Source organism: Penaeus vannamei, chromosome 17 (genome assembly GCF_042767895.1).
Source record: "Penaeus vannamei isolate JL-2024 chromosome 17, ASM4276789v1, whole genome shotgun sequence".
In the NCBI taxonomy this organism is placed as follows: Eukaryota; Metazoa; Arthropoda; class Malacostraca; order Decapoda; family Penaeidae; genus Penaeus; species Penaeus vannamei.
In genome coordinates, this window is record NC_091565.1 from 13,488,035 (window position 1) to 13,498,034 (window position 10,000).

General features: G+C 43.0%; 1 protein-coding gene across 16 annotated transcripts in view; it reads right to left on the minus strand.

The window, feature by feature from the left end:
* LOC113817707 (uncharacterized) overlaps positions 1–10,000 on the minus strand; it is a 714,080-nt gene that overhangs the window by 534,827 nt on the left and 169,253 nt on the right. The window contains exon 1 of one of the 16 annotated variants that reach the window (XM_070131969.1): positions 6,085–6,140. The exons of the other annotated variants lie outside the window; for them this stretch is intronic. The gene's annotated coding sequence lies outside the window, so the exon portion shown is untranslated. Of the gene's footprint in view, positions 1–6,084; positions 6,141–10,000 lie in introns of those variants that run through there. 16 annotated transcript variants of the gene reach the window in all.

Here is a 10,000-nt window from a genome sequence, read left to right on the forward strand (position 1 = left end):
CTAAAAGTGCCAATTCCACCATGACAATCAACCCCATCACAGTACGAATGACAACAACAACAAAACCTCCCCAACAACAACAAATCCAGGAAAGACGTACACAAAGCCCGCGCCATATCCCAAACCAAGGTCCCCACAAGGTCCTTGCAGAGCGCACACGCCCTTCGGAACCGGAGCAGTTGGCAGCGCAACCGGTTCAGACAGGGCGACAAACCGGGCTTTATGGGCAAAGTTTGCGTGGGATCCTCGAATTTAGGGGCGTCTATCTCTCATCACGGAGAACGGCATGCTGTAACCCTCCCATTGCCGCCGGGGCGTCCCCGCGCAGCCCGCCCGTTACCACACCCATTCGAAAGCCTTGGCCAAGGACGGTGCACTGGCAAGCGGGAAGGGATAAGCGAGAGAAAGAGAGAGATAGAAGGAAGAATGGAAGGAAGGAAGAAGGGTGATGAGGAATGGAAAAAGGAAGGAAGGAAGGAAGAAGGGAGAGGAGGAATGGAAGGAAGGAAGAAGGGAGAGGAGGAATGGAAGAAGGAAGGAAGGAGGAGGAGGGGCACACACACACACACACACACACACACACACACACACACACACACACACACACACACACACACCCACACACACACAAACACAAACACACACACACACCGATATATATATATATATATGTATGTATATATATATTTGTATATATATACATATATATATATATATACACATGTGTATGTATATATGTATATATATATATATATATATATATATATATATATATAGAGAGAGAGAGAGAGAGAGAGAGAGAGAGAGAGAGAGAGAGAGAGAGAGAGGATAAGATCAATGAGAGACTCCAGAATTATACGCAATCATCCGTCTGGGACAATATACGTTACAAAAACACTAAATTTCAAACTAGCAAAATAGAGTGAATGACAAAAAGAAAAAAATACAAAGAAAGAGACTTGGGGATTTCTCCAACTGTCCTCGATATCACATCACATAACATTACTCTTTAAAAATGACGCAACAACAAGAAACTCAGAGCAAGGCTGTCGACGATCCTCATCACTTTTTCTTCTTTTCTCTTTAAAACACATACACAAAACAGACACATTAACGGTCTAAGACACTAACCCAAACAGAAATGAACACACATAATGCGCGCCTATATTTAAATTTATAGTGTTGCCTCAATTTCCAAAATATTAAGACATTATGTGACAATTTTGGTGTTTTGGAACTATTTTTGTTAATATATTCTTAATAGCATCAATCTCAAACTGCCTATGATAATAACAAATATCGATCACAAATCAACCCTTGTACATAAAAAAATAAGAACAAGAACGAAAGGATAACCAATTACAAGTGCAAAGAAAAAATAGCAATAAAAAGAACGAAAGGACAACCAATTGCAAGAACAAACAAAAAATATCAAGTACACCACTACCATCGCTCCTTCCTGGTAAAGAAAGCAGGCCTCGCCATCTGTGCCGATCACAAAATCGACCGATAAAAATATAAATAAAACCAAATACAGAGTAATCAGAAGAAACACAGTTGACGCTAACTTCAATGTCACAGCCTCCCGTAGCACTAAAATCTTGCCAACAACACCCCTTAACTCCACCTGAATGACATCACCTAGGCCACGCGAGGGGAGGCGAAGCGATGCGAGGAGAAGAGGGGAGGGAGAGACGAGGCGAAGCGATGCGAGGAGAAGAGGGGAGGGAGAAGGGAGGCGAAGCGATGCGAGGAGAAGAGGGGAGGGAGAAGGGAGGCGAAGCGATACGAGGAGAAGGGGGGAGGGAGAGGGGAGGAACACCACACGCAGAGGAAGGACGACGTAGATAAGTGAGAGATAGAATGAGGAAAAGAGTTGGAGAGAAGGAGAGGGCGTGAAGGAAAGCGAAAGAGGGAGAGTGGTGATACACACAACACAAAAGGTACAGTGCTTGCTCAGACATATCCTTGGCCGATTCCCACGACGAAAAATCAGAATTCCGTGAACAGTTTTAAAGTCCTCTTCCCAGGCATCCGAACGTGATACGGAATGCCGTCCATCAAAGGAGTTTGTATCAATGATTTCCTGATTTTCTTTGAAGAGAAATAGAAGCGATTTTTTTTCTTTCTGAGATTAAAAGAATGACACAGACAGACAAGTAGTGACAGGGAGGGATAGAGGGTTTGGAAGTGGGAGTGGGAGAGCGAGAGAGAGAGAGAAAGAAAAAGAGATAGAGATAGATAGATAGAGAGAGAGAGAAAAAGAGAGAGAAAGAGTGAGAGAGAGAGAGAGAGAGAGAGAGAGAGAGAGAGAGAGAGAGAGAGAGAGAGAGAGAGAGAGAGAGAGAGAGGGAGAGAGAGAGAGAGAGGGCAGAGGGAGAGGGAGAGAGAGAGAGAGAGAGAGAGAGAGAGAGAGAGAGAGAGAGAGAGAAGAGAGAGAGAGAGAGAGAGAACGAGCACGAGAGCGTGCGAGCGTGTGTGTGTGTGTGTGTGTGTGTGTGTGTGTGTGTGTGTGTGTGTGTGTGTGTGTGTCTGTGTGTGTGTGTGTGTGTGTGTGTGTAAATGTGTGTGTGTGTGTGTGTGTGTGTGTGTGTGTGTGTGTGTGTGTGTGTGTGTGTGTGTGTGTGTGTGTGTGCGTGCGTGTGCGTGTGCGTGTGCGTGTGCGTGTGCGTGTGCGAATGTGAGTGTGAGTGTGAGCGCGTGTGCGTGTGTGTGTGTTAGAGAGAGAATGAGAGAGATCAAATCGCCCATCCTCGCTATTCTCTCCTTCCAATATTTGTCAACCAAGAGGTAAAATGGAAAACAATAATTTCCTGGTTATGCCTCCTACTCGTCGCTCCTTCCCAATCGTTCCATATTCCAAATAGGTGGATGGTAAAAAATCAATTGGCCCTTGCGATTCCTATGAACACACAAACAACAAAATTCCTAAATCCACGTTAACATATTCCAGCATCCATAATGTTAAAACGAAGCGCAGGATGATTTGGCAAATTTCACCAGCAGCGCACGCACGCCGCGCACGGAACTCACAAAGGGACAGGTGTTGGTAATAACAGCGGTAATGTTTTCCAACGCAGGTACCATCTGGCAGCTGGTATTAATAAAGGCTTGGCGTCGCTCGCCCTCGCCGGCACTCCAGTGTACCGTGGCATCTTTGCAAAATGTTTCGAACGATGGTACTAAATGCTCGAAATTTGAACATTCTCTTGAAAAATCTTATTCCGTTTATCACTTGTCATCTTTGCGGATTTCTCTTCAATTCGGACCTAATCTTGCTTCACATATTATTTGGTATATCATAAAACCGATGTAGTATTTTCCTTCTCTTACATTCCCCATCTTTATTCCCGTGTTGCGTCGTCAACCCTCCCCCCTAGGTGACTCCCACCAACCCCCTACCTCCTCCACACCGGTGACACCTGAGAGGCAAGGTCATTAGTTGCACAATGACCGGATCTGTCCTCATTACCTTGGAATAATCACTAGCGGCAAATAATTTGGCGATCCTTAATTCCCGGTTAGAGCCACTTGTGACGCAGATCCCGGGTCAGAACCAGATGCGTAATAAGGCTCATTATTGGGAATGGAATCGGCGAGGAAAAAGGGCAATTAATCAAGCCCCGCCTCCATAGTCTCTGGGGAATGTCGTGGTGATTCTGAAGTGGAACCTTGGGAATGTAAAACGAAACGAAGCACTGCCATAATAGGGAGGGGGATGGAAGCACTGCCATAACAGAGAAGGAAATGGAAGCACTGCCATAACAGAGAAGGAAATGGAAGCACTGCCATAATAGAGAAGGAAATGGAAGCACTGACATAATAAGAAAGGAAATGGAAGCACTGCCATAACAAGGAAGGAAATGGAAGCACTTCCATAATAGAGAAGGAAATGGAAGCACTGCCATATTAGAGAAGGAAATGGAAGCACTGCCATATTAGAGAAGGAAATGGAAGCACTGCCATAACAGAGAAGGAAATGGAAGCACTGACATAATAAGAAAGGAAAAGGAAGCACTGCCATAACAGAGAAGGAAATGGAAGCACTTCCATAATAGAGAAGCAAATGGAAGCACTGCCATAACAAGAAAGGAAATGGAAGCACTGCCATATTAAGGAAGGAAAGGGAAGCACTGCCATAACAAGCAAGAAAAGGCCAAACTGAACTCATTTCACGCAGCATCACCATTCCTTTCATCCACAAGTAAATTGAGAAAATAAGAGGAATTGGAACAGTCACTTCATTTCCCAATCCTCTTACCTAAAATCTAAATCCAGAAACTTATTCTAAAGGGGTGAGGGTGAGGGATAAGTCTGCTCGTTTTCCAATCTCATTTCAAATCAAAATCCACACCAAATCCAGACCCGTACTAAACAGGGTGCGGGGTAAGCCTTTTCCTTTCCTTATCTGCTTATCTCAACCCTAAATTCTTATCTTCGCATTCGGTCGAGTGCCGCCAATCGATGCTCCTGAGTTTGTATATGAACGAGAACGACATACACGGCCTCGGAGACAGGAACATTTTTACCTTGCGAGAAATACGAGGCCACTGAGAGTCGGGAATAATTTGACCTTGCAAGAGGCAAGATGCCCCTGAGAGACAGGAACATTTTGACCTTGCGAGAGACAGGAAGCCCCCGAGAGACAGGGATAATTTGACCTTGCGAGAGACAAGATGCCCCTGAGACAGAAACATTTTGACCTTGGGAGAGATACAAGGCCCCTGAGAGACAGGAATACTTAAACCTTGCGAGACAGCGTACAGCGTAGGCAGGCACGCCACACTTGCGCATTATCTCAAGACCGGAAATATGACCTTACGTGATCCCCATGCTACTCTCGCTCAATTCGGCCCTTAATCCAGCGGACCTAAGGCTTCAGGGCCCGAGAACTGGAGAAATGAGGCTGGAAGATTTTGAGGGGAGAGGGAGAGGCAAGAAAAGAGAAAGCAAAAGAAAAGAAGCGAAGAAAAATTAAGAACAAAAGAAAAGAGAAAGAGAAAGATTGACGGAGAGGCGAAAGGCAGAGCGAGCGAGAGAAACTACCACATTCCCTTCCTCCCTCACCCACACATGTATTGCTGGGACGCGGGACCATAGAGGTCACATGGGCTGTTTTATTACTAAATTGGCCACAAAATTGGAGTGTCAGATATGATGTCCGATCCACAAAGGTATAACTTACCGGAACTCGTGTGTGTGTGTGTGTGTGTGTTTGTTGTGTGTGTGTGTGTGTGTGTGTGTGTGTGTGTGTGTGTGTGTGTGTGTGTGTGTGTGTGTGTGTGTGTGTGTGTGTGTGTGTGTGTGTGTGTGTGTGTGTGCGTGTGCGTGTGCGTGTGCGTGTGTGTGTGTGTGTGTGTGTTCGGGGGTGTTCGGGTGTGTGTACGTGTGCGTGTATGAGTGTGTGTGTGTGTGTGTATGAGTGTGTGTAAAGTGTGTATATGGAGTGTGTGTGTGTGTGTGTGTGTGTGTGTGTGTGTGTGTGTGTGTGTGTGTGTGTGTGTGTGTGTGTGTGTGTGTGAGAGAGAGAGTGCGTGTGTGTGCGTATGTGTGAGTGTGTATGAAGGCGTGTGCGTATGTGCGTGTGTATGTACGTGTACGTGTGTATGTGTATGTGTGAGCGTGTGCGTATGTGCGTGTGTATGTACGTGTACGTGTGTATGTGTATGTGTGAGCGTTTGCGTGCGAGTGCATGTGCGTGGGCTTGCGAAAATAAGTGTAGGGGAGTGGTATATGTGTACGATTCCAGATTCATATTTCAATGTTAACGATAGTGATGACATTCGTTACAGCGGAACTGCCAATCAGCGTAACGAGTAAATTGGCCATGATGGATTGTAATGACTGGTCGTTAATAACGACTGTGTATGTAAGCATGTATATACGTGGTTGTATAACAATTACTATAGCGACTACTAATACATTAATAATAATGATAAAGATAACCGTATTAAATGATAACGGTGATGATAACCAAGATAACAGTGAAGAAAACGACTAATGTGTATCATTTACAACGATCCGTATTACATGATTTGTCTTCTCAGAATTTAATAACATTGCATTTCTTCTCGTCTTTATCACCTGTTACACTTCCGTTTCGTCCTGGTTGATCCTCTCACCGGCTCACTTTACCTGTTGAAAGAAAACATATAATTAAAAAAACAAGAAACTATTGCAGTGTTTTAGCAAAAAGATTGTATATCCATTGCATATTCACATTACACCGTTCACTACCCTCACACTCTTCCAATGGTCGGTTTCATTTATTCCTATATTTATCATCATTATAATCACTATTACTATTATCATCATCATCATTACTATCATCATTATTATTATTATGGTTATTATCATCATCATCAATAATACCTGTATTGTCATTATCGTTACCATCATTAATCACTATCATTACTATTAGTATCGTTACTGTTATCACCATTATCCTACTTATCATTACTATCATTATCTGGGTCGGATCCATTTCCGGAAGGGGAGGAGGGGCGCGGGGATGTGGAAACCACCACCATGCAGAACATAATATATTCCTCCTTCCCCCTGAATCCGACCATGATTATTACCATTTTTTATCATCTTTCTCTATACCATCATTATTATAATTATCTAATACCATTATCAAAAGAATTACTACAACCGTTTTTTACTATCATTATCACTATAGTTTCGTCGCGACCCCTCTGGCTTCAAGGCCTTCTCCCACGACCCCGGCAGCTCCAGAACACCACCACCCGCGCAGACACCGGGGATTCGATCGAGGACAAGCACGCACGCGATCGCCGAGTGGAAATCCATTTCGAACGAGTGGACTGCGCCTTTCCAACCGGCGGCGCGGTGGAAGGCGGTGGATGGGAGAGAGGTGGGAGGTGGAGGGAGGTAACTATCCTCGGTCGGGGGGAAAGCAAGAGGTGAAATGTGGTCTTTCAAGTTCTTTTTTTTTATTGCAATTCATTATTTATTTACATGGATGAAGTGATTAAACTATTGCACATTTCTGTTGTCATTTTTACTATCATAAATATAACCGCAAATTACTGCTGCTCTTAAACTACCACCACATTAAAGCCTTATTCGCATTATACCTTTTTAAGGGGACCGTCCCGGAGAGAGGGGGGAGGAGGGGGTTAAATTGAGTTAGTTAGCGTATAGTATAGGTACATGGATGAGGAAACTACCAAACGAGTATTAACCGCCTGCTATGGCTCGTTGTCTTGCAGCCGGCGTGCGGGTCACCTCAGCACCCGGAGGAAGGGGTACGTCGCTATTGAGCGCCCAGAATTGGGTACACCTATGTGGACTTTTGCTTGCGGCAATCGTGCATAAGGGCATTTAATTATGACATTGCGCATAGATATGAGTTCGTGCAATGTTCAAGGGCAACACTTTTATACCAACTATCAGAAAAAAATTATATCACCGTGATTTATGACGAAATATTTTGTGAAATATATCTAAAAAAAAATGTATGTTTTGTGTGTCCTTTTTACACACGAAATATGCTTTGACTCGAGAACTCCCCTGAGTAATATGTTTTAGTTTACGTGGTAATATGACCTTACCGTATATACACATACGAAGCACTAATGTTTTAAAAATAACCTTATAAGGAAGGGGATTGAAATATTTCCGTTACATTTCGCTCAACGAGTCGGTACATCACAGCAGGGGGCAATTTGAATTGATTTGAAATTGGCAGTTACCGTTGTAAAGACCAATTCAATACGAATGTTACCCTAAATGTCCGGATTTTTTAAACTTCGGATGTATAAGCGGCAGATACAAGATTAATTTCATGTTGAAGATGATAGTACTCAGTAATACCTGCTCTGAAATAAAAACTACTCATGGAATTTTTGAGCTCGGTTGCGTAATGCGTAGTCTTCGTCTGGCGTTCAAAAAGCTATCAGCATCCGTTTCGATTTGCGTTCCCGATAAAAATGAATATGTTTAGACGTTACCGTAAGTCTTAGGCACCATAAATTGGCAAATATCCCCACAACACACTTAGGCGTCTGCATGATCTTTATGCACTTCTAGTAAAGAATAGCCCATGGAGATGCAAATGGCTAGAGTAATAAACTTACACTTGTTCTCCCTTGCAATCTGCTAATATTGTGAGCAATTATCAAAGAAACATGAGGTATGAGAGGGATAACTAATAGAATTTTATTATTTAGATATGAAAGTCAATGTAGGCCTACTAAATGATGATGATTAATCTTTTTAACTTTATGTGCGTGCGTTCACGTACATATGATCCTCCTCGAAAATTATAAACACCCAGTGACCATCTCCCCCTCCCCTCCTGTGTGAGTGCATGGCGGAATATTCAACGACTTTCGTAAGTTCTCGAATTCAATGTACTAAAATTCGTAGCAGCTTTTGAAATTCTCAAAATTGAACCACCATGTTGTATTCATGCCAGGACTTTATAATTAGAATGATTTTATTGTACTAATATTGCCATCCACAGTTCCCCATTTCTTCAAAAAAAAAAAAATAAAAAAAAAAATGGAAAATAAAAAAAAATATTTTTTTGTCGTTAAAAAAGGTTTTTATCTGGTTTAGATTAGCGTTTGTCTACTATGGTAGAGAATGCATTTATTAAGCTTTTCACACGAGAAATATCAACTTTTAATGAACAACGAAAAAAAAAAAAAAAAAAGTGACATACCTTTACAGAATAAGCGTCCCTATTGAACATGAAAATTCCTATTGACTTGGTAATCATTGCTTTGCACGAAGTACACACCTAAATAAGCGCTTTTTTGATATATAAATATCATTAGATCTCAGAGAGAAAATAACAGAGATAACGAACTTTTCTGTGCAGAGGTGCCAAATACAAAGCGCCGTACAGCTCGGCTATTTTTTTATGACTCTTCGGTACTTCCCCAACTCCACGTAATTTTCATGCGATCCAAATGCAGCTTTGTTCTGGCGCTTTCACTAGAGCCTCGGCGTCCCATAGCCATGTATGTAAAGGCCGATTTTTGAATTTTTTGCCTTAATCAAAAAATAATAATATTTTAATGCTGAAAGAACGCATTTCAAAAATAGTTCATCTATGTCAAGCTGTCCCCCGCCAAAAAAAAAGGAAATTCAAAAATTCGGCCTTCCTTACATGGCTATAGGCTAGGAGTTGATCTAACACTACATTTTTGGGGAGAATTATTCTGTAAAGAGCTCCTGATAGTTGGGATGTATGAAGACATACCAAAAAAAATAGCGATTTTTCAACTTTTTTGGTGCCCCCCCCCCCCAATGGGGAAGCAAAGTTAAAATTTATATATATAACGGAGTGCAATTCTTTACTCTATAGCATGCAAAAAGAATCAATCAGTTATCTCTAACCGATATTTTTTTATGATGTATAGAGTAGGGAAAGGTGGCCATTTTCCGGGACGGTCCCCTTAAGGATCATTCGGTCAAACTCTATTATAATACATTTCCCGAACATTATGGAGTCGACCATGATTTTTCCCCCTCTATGGGGAGGCATAACTCATTATCATTGTTGTTATTATCATTACTGTCATTCGAAGCCCCGCCCACCGCATCCCTCAATCAGAAGCCCCGCCCATCTCCCAATCCCACCCTCCTTCAATACACACCTCACTCCAACAGAAACCACACCCACTTCCTCCCCCTCAACAGAATATTCACTAATACCCTCCTCCTTCCCTCCCCGATCCCAACCCGTCCCTCCCATATACCCAATCACTCCCCCCCCCTCCCTCCCTCAAACCCATCCCCAACCGGCCTCCTTCAGGGATCGGCCCCGAGATGGAAGTTCGTGAGTCTCGAGCCGCCGCCGTGAAATCACTTCGTAACTGCCGATTCGTTTCTCGTCAAAGGGCTCGTTTCCCGCCTTTAACGGCCTCCGTCGCAGCTTATGAAGCGGAGGAAATACGGTGATTGCTTCGGGTCTCTGCCCAGCTTTGAGGAAAAATCAGGATCACACTGAGAGGATCATATCATT